Consider the following 17703-nt stretch of genomic DNA (forward strand, 5'->3'; position numbering starts at 1 on the left):
TGGCTAAAATGGTTCAAAACACCCACCCCACCTACCCTAACCCCACACACTGGTTGATTTATAAGACTGCATGTCTTCAGTTTCCTCTCGCTGTGTTCACGCAGGAGGTGGGGCTATAAAACTGATGGCATAGCGCGGCATCTCTGTCACTGTCAGCAAGGAGAGCCCAGGCCGGGGGCTGGGGTTGGCTGCTTTGATTTGTTTGTAGCCCTTTGTTGTGTAAGGCTTACTTCAATAATTAGACTGCTTTGATCAAAGGTGTGGGAGCTTCAGTGCATCAAAGGGACATTGCTTTGAGTCATTTGGTTCCCGTTGTGATCCAGTAAATACAATATTGTCGTTATTTACAGAAAAGCAAGCTGGGGAATTATGTCTGGTCTGGCCAGACCCAAGAGTGGTAGTATCCAGACTGCAGCGCACAGCAAGTCCATGGCCATCATCATTAGAGCTCTGTTGCTGTAGACTTTAATGGCTGTTCCTTTTCTGCTGTCTCTGCACATTTGGAGGCCTCATGTGAGACTAGAGAGCATGATTGCATGAATTGATTCTGATGGATGAATTTACAGTTCCTTTACCAAGATTAAATGTGGGTGCGAGATGTAGAAAAACCTCTGTAGCGAAGAGGAACACCAAGTCCATTAGTGGGGGTGTCTTCTGTGTACAGCCCTTGAGTCATTACCAGAGACTAATTTGAGAATTTCCCCCCATTGCTCTACACTTTGAAGGCATATAAAGACGGTATTGTCTAAGGTTTTCAATAATGAGAATATGTGTAACAGGGAGAACATAGAAACAGTAGTGTGTGACGGGGGGATGGTGCTTGTGAAACTGATGCACTCCACCATACAAATACATCATATCATACACATACATCATACAAATCTCCATATTTCAGCAGGAAGAATATTTATTACATATATTTATCAAGAAAGTGTAAAGCCAAGTATTTTAAAATCAATACAAGTTCATGACAAGGCCCATTCGTCATGTTTATTTATGATTTCACTCATGGTGAAAAGCTCTCCATGGACATATTTTTCCAATTATCTGCAAAGATGGGCATAGTTGAACCCACGCTCTTTTGTTTTTGCAGGGGCAGTATAGATTTACAGCCACCCAAATGAACTCTTTAGAGCCTGCGGTCATTGTTCTGAGCGCTGCCTCCGGATTTAGGTACAATTATCCCACCGCCAAATGTACACTTCCCAAATCAATAAGCTTTCACAGTACTATAACTTGACTTGTGGTAAATTCACCGTACATTATAGGCAGAATGAAATCAGGGTGGTTCCCTGTTTTCCTCGCTGCTGTGAAGTCTCGTTAATTCATGTTGTGCATGTAATGCTTTCTGCTGCAGCCTCACTTATTTATTTTAGTTTGTGAAAGTAAAATACAGGCAGCTTTTACAACATTTATCAAGATCTCTCACTAGATAATTTATAATTTAAGTTTTGACTTCTGAAATCCTGCTTGGCAAGTAGGACATTAATTGGTCCTCATTAGCTCCTTGGTTGTGCTCCGCTCCTTCCTGATGGGAATCAATACTCATACTGCATGAAATCAATTGCCCCGCTGGAGTGGAGGCTGGATGCTCCTGCGTTGGAATCTACCCTAAACAACTCCTCTAGAGCCAACTCTGATAATTATTTTCAGGGGGAAAACCTTTTTGTAGTCTGTACACCAGCTGATATTGTTGCAATAGCGACAAAGACGAAACTGAACTTTTGAAATAGCATCAACTTGCTCATCTGAGAAGGGCTGACCTACGGCTTGTATGTTATCTAACACAAATCTGTATCTATTGAGACAAATTTCCTGACTGGAAACATGAATCTCATTATCCTTGTTCAGATGTTTGGGAGGCTGGAAAAGACAAATAAAAACAGACAGTTGATGTGGTGGCAGAACACTGACTTGTCCTTGCTAACAAAAGAATACAAACCTCCATTTCTACATCTGCAGATGTGATCAATTCTGTTATCATGGCTTAGAAAGAAGAAAAATATTATCTTGTTCATCTCTGCTGTCAAGGGACCATACGTATTATCAAGAAAACTAGTTCATATTTTTATTGGAAAAATTTGGAAAAATATCACAAAATATCTTACATTTAACAGCAGAACTGACAAATGAATAAATCCATGTGAGCGGGGCCTCTGGTTTCTGGGTTCGCCGGTTGTCCTGTGTGTAGGGCAGCTGCATTTTCATTAATTCTGCTCTTCAAAAACTTGGTTCTGGATTAGCAGATGAGCACTCGGTCAGCACCCACAAGTGTGATTGAGCATCAGTATTTGCATGCTAAATCCTGCGCAGCAACCATTGCTCATCATCAAACAAAGCTGGGGAGTATGCATTATGGATGAGCTCCTCAGTCCACATGTAACACACAAACTGTTGAAAGGCTGGAGATGAAAGCTGTGATTCAGACAGTGATGATCCTGACTCACGCTGACCACAGATCCTGCTGTGACCACAGCAGGAGGTGGAGTTAGAGATCAATAAAAAGGCTTTGTTAATGGAGCTTACAGCAGAGAGAAAAAACCTTTTCAGTACGAAAGGGGTTTCTTCTTCTTCAAAAAAGGCTCTCTAAAATGACCATATACTCATATACTCATTATATACAAAATAATGATGTTGGTATCCTGTACCGTTGCTATGTGTGGTGCGACAACCATCAGAGAGCATCGTAACCCCGAGGCTCGACACGAGGAGGTGGAGGAACATTGTGACCTGCAGTTTCTGGTTCCCAGCCAGTGTTAGGACTTTGGTGGTGATTTTGAAATCTGCTCAAACATATTTGTTTTTATTTTCAAGTATCCAAGTCAGTGTTATCCCCCCGTGTGGCGCTGCATGCAGCAATGCAGGTCAGCTGCTCATCACTGTCCGGCCAAGTACATCAGGCCTCGCCCCCTTGTGCATGCAGGCTGGATCGATACGCAATCATGCAGTACAGCTCCTCAGTGACATTGTCCCCAAATACATTTTTAGAAATTAAACTTCACCTTAGACAAGTCTGTGGAGAATATTTCTATTATTATCATTCTATCAGTATCTATCAGCAGTTGGAGTTTTTAGTGTTTGAGCCTCTCTCCTTTTTGAGTGATGGGGACTGGGGGGGTCCTGTGCATTTGTGGAATTCCCCAAGTGCTTCACTTTCATTTGAAACATTTTATATGAAGCTAGTTGAACCCAACTCTTTCTTCCCCTAAACAGTGTTACATCCAGAGTGCTCCTAAATGCTGGCCGTTTTTGAAAACGGGAATGGGTGTATTTTTGTCATCAGTACGGAAACCAGGACATAAAATATGTCAGGAGAGGTACAACAGGCTCCTCGGAGCACTTGGTAAGCAGGAATCTACCACTGAGTCTCCACAGGAGGCTGAAATTACAGCACAAGTCAGTGCTGCCTACCTTATTGCAAAGAGGAACCACTATTCACAAATTTTAGATTAGCTTACATTCACCTTTATTGTCATTGTGCAGAGTACGAGTACAGAGACAAGAAAATGACAAGGATATGTTACAGAACAACTGAATAAATATGGATATTTAGTGTGAACCATATGGACAGACTCCAATAGGGTAACAGCCCCAGGACAGAATCTTCCTCTAATGTGCAACAACATGATGAACAAAAAATAGTGCAGTAAAATTCAATGATTGTGTTGTCTATTAATTCTTTTATGCGTGTATTTATCCAAACATTTGTCAGCATTATGGTTAAAATGGTAGAACCGTGAGTAACTGTGTTCCAGGTTGATGTAAAGTGTCCCCAATTTATCAGAAATAATTGCAGAAGAGTGTTTTGCACTGTTACGAAAGAAAGAGGAAATGTTTTCTTGGAAAATGTTGTCAAATGTTCTCTCCATGCCCTCCCAACTTAAGTATGTCCAAAACAGAACAAGCCCTAAAACTCCCTTTAATAGAGTCTTTCAGGGAGGCACAGGAAGAGGAACAAATGCCTCTATTCAGTAGCTTCCAAAATGCTAATTCCTTTGGCTCTTAACACGTTTATAAGGGTTCCCATGTCACGGCATGAGATAGTCCACCCCTGATAGTGACTGTGGCTGAGGACTGCATGAAAAAGCTCAAAATGTTGCAAAAACATTAGAAGTATGACACAACATCTACAGTATATCTTCGCATAGAAATGTATAGCAGCCAGTCCTGTCACATGCAATTCTGAAGTTAATTTCGTTGCAGTGTCTTCAGTTACCAAAGCCCTCCCTTGCTTGGACCATTGCGTGAACACGGCTCTGTCATCATGGACTTTGTTCGCTTGTTTAAGGGAAAAACAAGCAGTAAAGTGACTAATAAGCAGGTTTTACCATAGAATTCCTGCCTGTAGGTGTATTGTTGAATTCCAGAAACGATGTGCCTCCAAATGTTAATAAGTTTCAACTGGAGAAACTCTGTGATTAAATGAATAAAGGACAGACACAGTTTAGTGACTGCTTATGAAAGCCTAGTTGGTGTGGATGTTGGAAAGCCATTTCAAAGCCAGGCTCCAGTGCATATCAGCTGCTCCAAAGGATTTCTTGTGTGATGTTCCAGTGAAGTGAAGGAACAGTTCCTACGTCGGACAGGAAGATCCATCAACTCTTAAAGCAGTTTTATGAGCCAAAGCATGCAGCTGCTGTCAAGCACTGACAAGACAAACATTGGACTGAGAAAGGATGGTAGAAACTCAAAAGACTCAAATTCTCAGTACTCAGGACACTAAAGTAAGGAGCCAGTGCAGTGCTAGGACAACAGCTAGGACCACTGTTCTCTTAAAAGGACTGATATTCTTTACATGTAGACCTGCAGGTTGCTAAAGTGACATCATTAGCACGCACCAATCAGTTAGTAATTAAGTTTCAGTTTCATGGTCAGAATGTCTTTGGTCCAGAGTTCAGACAGAGGTTCGTCAGGGGAGTAATTTTTGTTCTTATTACTTCTGTAACTGTTGGTATTAAAACAAATACAGGTAATCTCTCTACGTGTTCTGTAAAACAAATAACAGCCAGCATGTTTCCCACCATGTGGAAAAGTTGCTACTAGCAGGAGCTTTGTTCAGTCAAATATTTGTGCATCCGGCCGCGAACAAAAGGACTGCAGTTGTGTCACAACAAAAGAAAATCACTTTTACCCGACTGCAGTCAGTTATTCATCCTCATGCTGAATCACCGTTGTCGCCATTGTAGTCTGAGTGCATACGCTCATTTTCACCCAATAATTACCTTACCTTACAATAGTGTTTTTAATCTTTTGACATTGTTAAATGCATCAAAAGAAATATTGAGACCCCGGTGTGTTCAACAAGAGCTCTTGATTTTTGTCATCAAGCTCAAAACGGTGCATGTTGGGTCACCATAGCCTCATTATCCGACCAGCCCATGCAACTACTGGGAAAGCAGTTGGGCCGGTCATCAATTGCAGCACCAACCCCCCCCCCCCCCCCCCCACACACACACACACACACACACACACACACACACTCACTTCCTCACCTTGATTTAGAGCTTTAAATATAGGATTATGTAAATAGGACTAAATTACAGCAGCAAAATAACATCGCTCCATCAGCACTTCAGCATTCACTCATGACCTCCCTTTGGTCTGACCACTTCAGGCCTCTTGAGACCTTGATGAAGTCCCGTTGCTCATTTGAAATGTTGAGCTGTTTCATCTCAACCTTTAAGACCTTTAACTTCTAAGAAACTCGCAAAGATTCAATCAAATTTTGTGTTCTGCATAGACTGATTGTTTTGTATGTACTTTAAATCACCAGTGAATGAAAAAACAGGAGCAAATACTGCTTAACCAAAGAAAACGTTTGGTAAATGGGACACAGTAGAGTGCAACCAAGGTCGGGTCATTAGTAAATAGTATTGATTGGCCTACAGAGATTGGCTATAACTATCTCCTGCATAAATCATGTCTCTGTGCTTTCGTTTTGAATATTGACTCAAAGAGCTGTAATGCCTGTAAAGGCTTTACTTGTATCTTAAGATGCCAGTGTTGCAGCATTTGTTAAATAAAATGGTAAAAAGGATTTTGCTTTGTGCTCTCTACATTTCAATAAAGTAAATTATGTTAATGTTTTTGTTTTGGAGTCTTTTATGTCCAAAACCCACTAACTACAAGGCAGCATAATTTGATCTGAAGTGATCTTAACACTTGGATGAGCCGCAATAATATTAAATGTGGGTAGAAAGTACAGCAGCTGGTTCTCCCCTGTGTGACAAAAGTACAAACAGAAAACCTACACCCACTTAGACAACTCAGAGCAATATTCTGTCTGCAGGCAAAGCTTTTGATGTTAGCCTGACAAAAGCACCTACTCCAAAAGTTCCTCAGTCCCTTTCATTGATTTTTTGTAATGCCTCATGTGTGCTTTCAAGCTGTGAAAAGATCACTCTCTGGGTGTGGCTTGTTTGAATCAGGCATTTGTTCTTGCAACTTTTCAAGTGGTAGCAGCTTTCAGAGACATCAGGAGCTTCAACTTCTTGATCCAACAAGCACTTTTGTGTCCGTCATGTGGTTGGACTGCAGGGAGATACCTCAGCATTCACTCATAGTCATGTGGTTGGACTGTGAGGAGATACCTCAGCATTCACTCATAGTCATGTGGTTGGACTGTGAGGAGATACCTCAGCATTCACTCATAGTCATGTGGTTGGACTGTGAGGATATACCTCTGCATTCACTCATAGTCATGTGGTTGGACTGTGAGGAGATACCTCAGCATTCACTCATAGTCATGTGGTTGGACTTTGAGGAGATACCTCAGCATTCACTCATAGTCATGTGGTTGGACTTTGAGGAGATACCTCAGCATTCACTCATAGTCATGTGGTTGGACTGTGAGGAGATACCTCAGCATTCACTCATAGTCATGTGGTTGGACTGTGAGGAGATACCTCAGCATTCACTCATAGTCATGTGGTTGGACTTTGAGGAGATACCTCAGCATTCACTCATAGTCATGTGGTTGGACTGTGAGGAGATACCTCAGCATTCACTCACAGTCATGTGGTTGGACTTTTAGGAGATACCTCAGCATTCACTCATACCCTGTAGTCATGTGGTTGGACTTTTAGGACATACCTCAGCATTCACTCATAGTCATGTGGTTGGACTGTGAAGAGATACCTCAGCACTCACTCATAGTCATGTGTTTGGACTTTCAGGAGATATCTCAGCATTCACTCATAGTCATCATGTGGTTGGACTGTGAGGAGATACCTCAGCATTCACTCATAGTCATGTGTTTGGACTTTCAGGAGATATCTCAGCATTCATTCATAGTCATCATGTGGTTGGACTGTGAGGAGATACCTCAGCACTCACTCATAGTCATGTGGTTGGACTTTTAGGAGATACCTCAGCATTCACTCATAGTCATTGGGTTGGACTGTGAGGAGATACCTCAGCACTCACTCGTACCCTGTAGTAATGTGGTTGGACTTTGAGGAGATACCTCAGCATTCACACATACCCTGTAGTAATGTGGTTGGACTTTGAGGAGATACCTCAGCATTCACTCATAGTCATGTGGTTGGACTTTGAGGAGATACCTCAGCATTCACTCATAGTCATGTGGTTGGACTGTGAGGAGATACCTCATCATCCAGTTCAGTTCTGTGTTGCGCTTGCTTCCAAAGTGGTGTCCAGCATGGCCTGAGCATTTCATATTTGTGTTGCAGGCATACGTTTTGACTCCAAAGTAGCCTGCATTGACAAATGTTTGAGCTCAAGAACCAAATGAAGCAAAACAGGAAACAGAAGAATTGAACCAGCGTCAGTGCTTCTTTTTTGTCACTCACTAGTTAAAAAACAAAGACTGAATGGATTACATAAAGATTTGACTGGACAAGAACTGTAAGATGATACCTTCGCAAGGTTTTTCTTGTTGCAGTGACTGCTTTTATCAAATCTAATTAGATGACATGGAACATCTGCTTCCCTTTTTCTTTCCAAAAAAGGAAGTCACTCATCCTAAAGTCTCAGATCCTGGTAGAAAATAGAGTAATAAAGGAATTATAACAAGAATTTCCATTTGTTAGGTTATGGCAATTAAATTTACCTAACTTTGTAAAAACTACTAATGAAGCTCTTTTGTAGGGATCCACAATATAAAGAAATTAAAACAATACAGAAGACAGATAAGTTCATACTTTTGTATTTAATTGAATCTTCAGATTATCTGCAGTTTCTGCACCGGGGAGAACAAAACAAAGATGGAAGGATAAAATCTAATGCTTCAGTAGCTTTGGCCAAACTAAGAATCTGGCACTTCACATTAGCTTTTATTCTTTTTTTTTGCGGGTAAAGAATACTTAGAAAATAATACAAAAAATCAACTTGGGATCTGTGAACCTCTGCCTCTCGCCTGAAAATTAGCTGGGATAGGCTCCAGCAGACCCCCGGGACCCTGCAAAGGATAAAGCGGGTATGGATGGATGGATGTGTCATATCAAACAGTGGTTGAAACTTAATTTTAATCCCACCTTACAACCTTAACAATATTATTAATGCTACAGAAATGTTCATGGAGCCAAAACTAAAACTCAGACCTACGTGACTGAAAACAAACAGAGCGGTTCCCTCACTCAGGATACACCAGCTAAAGATGCTACTATGTTAGCTTCGCAAAACCGTACATTTATTAACAAAACAACCTGTTCTGTGAGTATTCAGACATTCAGTGACATTTTATAAATCAGAAACCACGGTTATTAACTCATTTTACTACCAACCTGAAAAACAGGAGAAATAAACGAGACACGGCAACTCCACGTCTGTCCACTAGTGTCGCTCAGCAGAAAGAGGAGACTTGTCGTAAAGACGGACCTAAAGCCAAGTGAGGCGCTGGCTTGCCCCCTGCTGGCTACAAACATTAATTACTCCCGATGTGGAAACTACAAGATTCTTAATGTAGCTATGTTGAAAACAGGCCGGGACCCTGCAAAGGATAAAGCGGGTATGGATGGATGGATGGATGGATGGATGGATGGATGTGTCATATCAAACAGTGGTTGAAACTTAATTATTTTTATTTAAATGAAACTGTTTAATGCCCATCTGTAGTGTTAAAAGTGTAACATTTGTGCAAATGAAATAAGATGTGATTATTACCATTTAAAACATTATTTTGATGGATGCTTTACTTGTACATGCAGTTGCTATGGTTTTATAAAATATAAAACTCCTAATTATATGAACAAATATTATTACAGTAGGCAATTAGCAAACAATTTTGCAGACATAAAACCACGTAACTTTTATTGCATTCAGGGCCGGTCCTAGGATTTTGGTCGCCCTAAACAGGATTTTGTCTGTGGCCTCAAAAACACAATGAGAAAAAACACCAGTTCACTCACTCTGCTAAAAACTTAATGACCGGACAGATGGACACATTAATTATCAACAAATCTCTTACTTTATTTGGAGATTAAAAAAAAAGATAATTTAAATTAACTTTCATAAGGAAAGGGTTTAGTGTAAAATGTTTATGTTTTTAGGGGTTGGACCCTTGATCATGTGGCCCCCCTTAACAATTGAATTGAATTCAATTCAATTTTATTTATATAGCATCTATTATAAAAGAAGTTGTCTCCAGGATCTTTCCAGAGACCCATAAAATGACTCCAGAGCAATTATTACATAAGCAACAGCAGATAATACATCCCCTTGTGGGAGAAAAACCTTAAGCCAAATAGTGGTAAGAACAACTCCTCTTTAGGAGGGAAAAAACCTGAATCAGGACGTCATAAGGGGGGGACCCTCCTGCCGAAGACCAGCTGGGCAGAGCAGTTCTGGTCGGAAAAAAACTGCTTCTGTTTTTTTCCAGAAACCAGAAATTCGTTTTCTCCTGAAGGTGATAGGTGGTAGAAGATGGATGGATGGATGGATGGATGGATGGATGGATGGATGGATGGATGGATGGATGGATGGATGGATGGATGGATGGGTGGGTTGGTGGGTAGGTGGATGGATGATATTGTGCATGGTTCTCTAAATGATTAGAGTACACAGTTTAAAGGGGACCTATTATGGCATCTAATACCTATTTTAAACAGGCCTTTAATGTCTTAAAAACAAGCTTTTTATTGTTTTTACTAAATAAATTAGAAATTCAGCCTCTGAGCCATGTCTTTATCATCTCATTCTCTAACCGCATTCCCTATGCAGGATTCTGAGTGGGCGGGGCTATGATAATGAGGCTCAGTGCTGATTGGCTGCCTGAATGACGCGATACACCGCTACTAAAAAATGGCGGAAGCTCCGGCCGGCGGAGTTAGTTGTGGGCGTGGTTTCACACATCGCTCCCGTCGTTACGTAACGACGGGAGCAGAATCTGAATGGCTCGTAGATCCACATCACACTAGATGGCTCATCTGGGCGGCTGTACAGACACTGCAGAATTTGGTTGCTTTCCTCCTTCTCTGAGTTGGCAGGCTGAGGGGAGACCACTTTATATATGTTAAAGCAAGAGAAAACGTGTTTTTCATAATAGGTTCCCTTTAAATAGATTCCTGACATTAATTCACGAGCCAGCTATGGAACATATATCATATGTTATGCCCCCATTTGGGTGCTCTAGACATGTTTTCAGCCCAAGGAGATCTGCTCTTGGTATCGCACTACTGAGGTACCCATAAATAGTAAGATTGGCTTGAAAACCTGCTATTTTTATAGCCATTTCATGTGGTACCGTAGAAGGAATCAGTTTTTTCCCCCAACTCAGCAAGTGCTGCTTTATGTCTCATGGAGCCTGTAATTTATTAAGCTTCCCAGTTCATGCATAGGGTTGAAGGAACATGTCAGGTCCAGACAAACGGACTGATTTACACTAACTTTGAGTTTTATACGTTATTACTTTTCCGAGCAAAAGTATCCTCTGCTACATTTCATGGAACATATGTAACATAAGGCTGACAAATACAATCCATCAAGTGGAGCCAGAAGGGACGTTGTATATGGTTGGCTCTGAAGTGGCTTGTGCAGGATTGTGCCTGCGGGGTGTTACACCTGACACTGGTTAATTGGTTTTCTATAGTAGCTTCGAGAACTCGCAGGCAGCTGATTTCACACCACTGCACTGACTTTCTGCTTCCCAGAGTCAAAAGTAAAGACAGCTGTAAACTACATGGTAATGCTGTGTTGTGGAATGTCTGAACTGAACTGTTTTAGGGTAAATATTGGTGAATCACAGATTTTCCTGCTCCTGCTATGGCAAAGTAACATCAAGACAATATTGTCAGCCCACACACACTGTGAAGTGGTCTTTTCATGTACTCAGTGAATGGCCGTGGGGATGGGGGCTTGAAAAGTTGTGCAGCCAAGCTATTGACGAGGCTGTCTGGGCAAAAACACACACAGGGACAAGGCCTTGCCTTTCAAAAGCCCCAGCCCTACACACACACACACACACACACACACACACACACACACACACACACACACACACACACACACACACACACACACACACACACACACACACACACACACACACACACACATCTTTAATTTGTCTCAAATATTGGTCCTGCCTCCTCATCTCTTGCGGGGCATTCATGTGAGACGGACTCGACATTTTCAGCAGGATTAGCTGTGTGGGGTGACAGGCTGCTCTGCCTCAGTGGTCCTAAAGTGCTGACCCTGAGGTGAGGTGGTCAGCAGGACACTCCTTAAAAAGGCTTTTAGATCTCTGGTGCTTATTATGAGTAGCCTGCGTGTGACTAAACTGTCTCTGCTGCTTTCGCTTGTCATAGGTGCAAAAAAAAGCCAATTTTCCTGTATTAATTAATCCTACTAGACGGAATTTTCGGTAGGAGAGATTTTCCTCGTCTTGTATTCCCTGGTGAACATTGTTCCCTGACAGGTGGGCTGCTGTTGGAGGAGATGATGGTCTTCTAATTTAGCCTCCAGGAAGTTTCCATTAAATGACGGCGGAGCTGCCTTCTCTCAAAAGGAGGACTTGATTGTGCACTTAATGTGGTCCGGCCTCAGCATATGTGCACGTTTGTGTCTGTTTGAGCACACTGTGTGTGTGTGCCAATGCGTGCATGCTGATCCCTCCAAATATTTGGAAACTGGGTCCAGTTTATCTCAAAGCAGAGCCAAGCCTGGTTACCATGACTACATGTTTGGTGGAGAAACACTGCGTCTATCTTAATTAATTCATTTTCAGCGCTGTGTTTGCTTCTGTCTTCTCGGTCAGCTGTGTACACACTGGTAACAGTTGTGGAGTAGAGGTCTTGTCCATTGCTATAAGTGATCGGAGGGAAATTACTTATTGATTCTGGGGAGACACATGATTAAACTGACCTCTTAGTCGACACTTTATCTGGACTGGTCTACTGGAGAGATGCTAAGAAAGTTTAAAACCCAGTCTGCTCTTGTCTCGATCATCATCCACGATTTTCTAGTTATGTGGTTTTAATTACTTCATTTACAAATAAGGTCACATGTATCACACACGTAGATATATTACGGTTCTTTTATTGCACCATCAGTGATGCAGTTATTACCAGTTCTGGTTAGACTGTAAACCTGCCGTTTGTGCTTGCTGTGGTTGTTGTGCAGCCAGAGACGGAGCAGACGGTGTTGTGCACATTGTGTTCAGTAGGTGTGCTAATCAGGAGCCGAGCTCCCTTGACTGCTGCCATGATCACTGAGTTTGCCATCTGTGTGGCTCTGATAGTAGGCAGTCTGACCGTCTGGTGGAGCCGCTCTCACGACACCCTCGTCAGCTCACACTCATTTCAGTGACTGTTTTACTGGACTTGAAAGAATTGAAACCACTTAACCTTTTTTTTTGCATGCTGCCGGGTTAAACATTAAGTAAAGGGAAGCTAACGCCCAAGTTATTTATTGTTTGATTCATTTCTTTGTGCCGTTCTGCTTTTAATAACTCTCCTTTCTACACAGATCTGGAAATAATTGAGGGGACTATTAAAATTGTCAACGATAATGGATCATTTCACATAAACATGTGAAGTTTTTGTCCTGAGATATTGTCTGCTTTTAATTTGCAGTCACAGACCATAAACTCACATCCCTTTCGTGGAGCACAAGTTGCTGCAGAGTTCAGAGTTACAGCTTATTTATGATGACCTTCACAAACTGGGACCTGAGATACTGCCAATATCTTGTTACGTAGCTTCTTACTGCCTTCTGCAGTAAGAAGCTACGTAACAACACAGAAAAACTTTTGCCTGATAACTATGAAGATTGGGGCACTTTTTAAAACAGCAACCCAAAAGAAAGCCATAGAAAGAAAACAGTATGGATTCATATGAATTCCGAGTAAAGTTGTCTGAAGCAGCTGGTATCAGCCGGAGGCAGGTGTGCCGGGGTGCAGGCTTGTTGACCGTTTTTGACAGACTGACTAACAGACGACTTTTTTTTTTTTTAAATGGGCCATACGCCCAAAGTTCAATTAAAAGCCCCACTCTGCATGAAAGCGCTGTATTCGCCAAATAAGTGGGAAAGTGTAAATCAGTCTCCGTGCTTTCTCAGCGGTCTGGTCGTCCTTCAGGAATATTGATGGCTCTGCCTCGGCTCGCTTTTAAAATTCTCATCAAAGCTGCAACATTTATCTTATTCTGGCAGGTTGACAGAGATCTTTATATCACATTAGTGCCTTGGAAACACTGGGCGACATTCAGAGGTTTTAGTGGGGCCATGAACCGCAGGTATCCACTTGCACTTGTCTGTTTCTGCTCTCAGAGCCGTGTGTGAACAACCTGGTTTCAGTTTCAAATGTGCCCGTTGGGTTCATGGCCTCGGTCAGCCATCTCTTACCTATGAAGTCAGCGGGTCCACTCTTGATATCACAACAGACCTTCATTGTGCAGTAGTCAGATGACATGTTTGCGGTTTCTGCTTTGTGGGACATTATAGACGTGTCATAAACTGAAACTTCTTTAAGCATTTCCTGGAATCATCTCATTGTAAAGAGAATTTCTGAATGTGGTAGACACTGAGATCGCTAACGAAGCGTAGTGACAGTAGCCTTATCTAGAGGGATGCAGGGTCTGAAAACCATCTGTAGGTTCCTCCGTTCCAAGGGGCGGCGCCAACAGCTGCTGCACGCAGTCAGTTAGAGCTACGACCAATCAGAGCAAAGGACAAGTTGACGTATTCAAAACGAGCCAACTGTAGAAGAGCAAACTCAGCTTTTGCCATAGCCTGTCAGCAAAATAGTAGCTAACTACATCTACCTTGCAAAGGAATGACTTGAGGGTCGTCTTCTTTTGAAGAAAAAGTCTGAATCTTTAACTGTCAATGCCAAAGTCAACTCAAACAATGCTAGTCCGTAACTCCAGCCATCCACACTGTTTACATCCAGATTATGTTGCAGCACTATTGTCATAGTATCAAGCCCGCAGACTCGCTACAAGGTTGAAGTGATCTGATTGGCTCCCCATGACTGTTGGGGATATTTAATGAACCCCAAAGGTTGGAGATGTACATTTGTTGGTGGTACGTCTAAATTTCCAGGCTGAAGTTATGGCAGAAAAAAAGACTTTCACACTTCACCGGCGAAATAATTGGTTAAAGGTGTGAATAAATGTTTGTCTTCTTTCCTTTTGAAGTAATGTCCAGAATGGTGACTCAACAGGCCTGAGAGTGTGAATGAGCTGCAGTGGTGGACAGAAAGAGGAAGAGGCTTTCCTGGGGCAGCGCCCTGGACAATGTGAGTTTTGTCCGGCCCGGGTGCATAAACTCGAAGCTTTTCGGAACTGGCAGCTCTCTCCGGTACCTACCCATCTCACCCAGCGTCCAGAGCTGTCCACCCCCGGAGCACTAAGCATTTGTGCAAAGTTCATAAGGCTTCCTTCTGTTTGTGTGCCCATAATAGGGGCTCCATCCTGTTGTAGCTCAAAGAGTGCTTCTGGGCTCAGAGGGCCTGGCGCTAGCGCTGCAGAGGCGTGTGAGTGTTTCTCACTTACTGACTTTGGCTGACTGCTTTCATTATGAAAAGACCTCCCTTCCTCTTCCCCTCGACAGATCCAAATCTGAGCCGCCACTATCAGCATTTCCTTTATTAGGTTTTGTTGTCTGCCTTTAAAAACCAATTTGCTGAACAAAATCCTCAAGTAGATAAGATGGGACTCTGTTGCAAGCCTTTCTCTCCCAGACGACGAGCACAGAAGGCTGCAGCTGAACTACTTTCATATTCAGTATTAAACATGGGGGATTGAAATTCTGCTAAATGTAGTAATGTAAATATCTTTTAATGTAAATAAATTTTACTAAATTATTTTTTATGCAGAATTACCGAATACATGTACATGTTTGTCTTGCAGTACAAAACTATTTAGTTTCACCTTAACCGTCAGCATTGGGGGTCTGTGTGATAACAGCCTTGTCATTTCTGGCTGCCAGTTTGGTCCAAGCAGTCGTGCCTTTGGACGTTTTTTCACCACGGTTACAGCCCACATCAGCATAATTCAAGCATGACCCTCCTCCCCCTTTTCATCTTCTGCTTTTCTCCCAGTTGAAACCCTGTCCTTGGTCTGAGGTCCACACATCATACATCATCCAGACTGGGAGGTTCTTCCCCCCTCCCCAGTGTGTCGTGGGAGAGAGTCAGCTTCTTTTTTTTTTTTTATGTCGGGCTGGTGAAAAGCTCGTATCAACAGTCTCAGCACTCTCCGCTGGTTTAGCCTTACCCTCACGTGTCACACAGTCACATTCAGCTCCATCTGTATGCTCCAGTAAAGTGGCGTTCAGCCAGAATTAAAAACACAAGGGTTTATTTGAAGCATCCAAGGTGTTCGGTTTGTAACTGCTTTCATTGGGAAGCTCGAACAAAACCTACATCAATAGTAGACTTATGCTGGGGGGCGGTCTTAAGCACTTGGATGTAATGCAGTCCTCAAGAGTATTAGCAATTAAGAAGATTGCCACTGGCTGACACAATAAGCTTGCGACAGGATCAAAACTCAACAGATTTTCACACAGCAGGGGATCAGGGCTCACACCATGTGCAGTGCTCATATTTTCCCCCAATTGATCAGTGCAAATAAACACTTTTCTTTGAGCATGCAGGTGCATCAAACATATTTCACGATGCAAAAGAAGGGGCACGACAAAATCACATTCCTCCACTCTACTTGGTGCACGCCCGGTGAATAGTCCTCACATCGGGCTTTGTTGGCATGATTGTCAGTAGCTTAATGAGCTACTTTGCCAAGTGAGAAGCTTTAGAGACATATGTGACGGGAGTGCCTCTGTTGGCCGCGGTCCTCAGCCTGCGCGACACAATGTAAAGCAGGCTGGAAATCAGAGATCTTCCAGCTCGCGGGTTGCTTTTATTCTGGATTCATTATCAGGAGAGGTTTGGTTTCGCCTCTCATGGGGGACCAGGGCTCCGAGCAAAGTCAAATCTTGTAAGTACCTTACAGTGTGTTAACGTCTGGAAAGCTGTGTTAGCACTCTGGGGGTAATGTTTTGGCTTTTCCAAGTAGATTTGCTTCACACAAGAGCTGACAATGATGCATGTACTTGTCCTCTTTACTCTTGTAAATCCAATTCAATGTTGAGGGTTTTAAGCCTTTTAGTAAGCGATTTTACATAATTATCTTTTTCCTAAGTGGAAAATGTTTTTCCCCTAAGAAAATCTTGTTCATTTGGACTAAATATTGATACAGGCTGAAGAATTTCTTCACGCAATGTTTTCTTCTCGACTGAAATATCCCAGAGAAGCTTGAATGTGATCATGAAAAACACAAGAGACACAGTGGACAGAGTATTTGACAAGTCAAACGTATCTTGGGTATTATTAGGGCTGTATGAATGGGTTTGAGTAAAGTAACAATAAGTGATAATAACTAATTGTGTAGCGGGGTGGTGTAAGGTTTCACATGACAGAGCTCCAGAACTGGGTTTCAACAGCAGATCCAGTCGAGAGGACGGGAGGAGGATTTCCTGAGCGCTGACTAAACTGTTACAGCCGCATCCTCATACATAACATGTCCTTCTGTGCCGGCACATTTACATCAATCTGTCAAGGAGCAGTTTCAGTGATTACTTGTAAACTGACCTCCCAGAGCATCTCTGCAGACTTGGTAATGAGCTTCATTTACTCAGCTGTTCATCCCTTCAGAGGCCGCGTTGCTCCGGGGAATGTCTCGCTCTGCAAGGACGCGTTAAATGATACTGAAGACAACGTTCAAGCTAGAACTGCTGCGGAGAAATTCAATTCAAATACAGTAATTTCATGTGATGTTTATTGTTAATTGAGTATGTAATTTTTGCACGCTCATTGTTGACATTTCAGCAATAAATTACTTCTGTGACATAAAGGATTTCCAACATTTTCTTTTGGTGAAAGAAAGAAAGAAAGCAACAAAAATAAATCTTAAAAGTCTTCAGGTTTGGAGTAACTGCCCCTGAAGTGGTCCTGTTTGGCTTGCCTCAACAACGTTCTGGCTCGACCTGGTTAAACTGCAGTGAAATGAAGGAACTAGGCCACACGTCTCCCAGCAGCCTGACACAGCTCACCATTGTCCAGATGTTCCACCGCTGCACAGAGGACATCCACAGCCAGCCGCTCATCTCACAGGCTGAGCTGATGATTTTGACTGATGCTCATGAGATGACCGGATCTTACATCATGGACAAACTGGCAATGATATTTCCGAATAAACGTGGTAGGGACACCAAACATTCTTGGTCACTGGCAGAAATAAACTGCTC

General features: G+C 42.4%; 1 protein-coding gene across 12 annotated transcripts in view; it reads left to right on the top strand.

The window, feature by feature from the left end:
- chl1b (cell adhesion molecule L1-like b) overlaps positions 1-17703 on the top strand; it is a 74638-nt gene that overhangs the window by 12005 nt on the left and 44930 nt on the right. The window contains exon 1 of one of the 12 annotated variants that reach the window (XM_061727940.1): positions 14597-14695. The exons of 10 other annotated variants lie outside the window; for them this stretch is intronic. The gene's annotated coding sequence lies outside the window, so the exon portion shown is untranslated. Of the gene's footprint in view, positions 1-14596; positions 14696-16203; positions 16395-17703 lie in introns of those variants that run through there. One more of the 12 variants, XM_061727939.1, reaches the window with a different exon arrangement.

This window comes from Cololabis saira, chromosome 8 (assembly GCF_033807715.1).
Source record: "Cololabis saira isolate AMF1-May2022 chromosome 8, fColSai1.1, whole genome shotgun sequence".
NCBI classification, from domain to species: domain Eukaryota; kingdom Metazoa; phylum Chordata; class Actinopteri; order Beloniformes; family Belonidae; genus Cololabis; species Cololabis saira.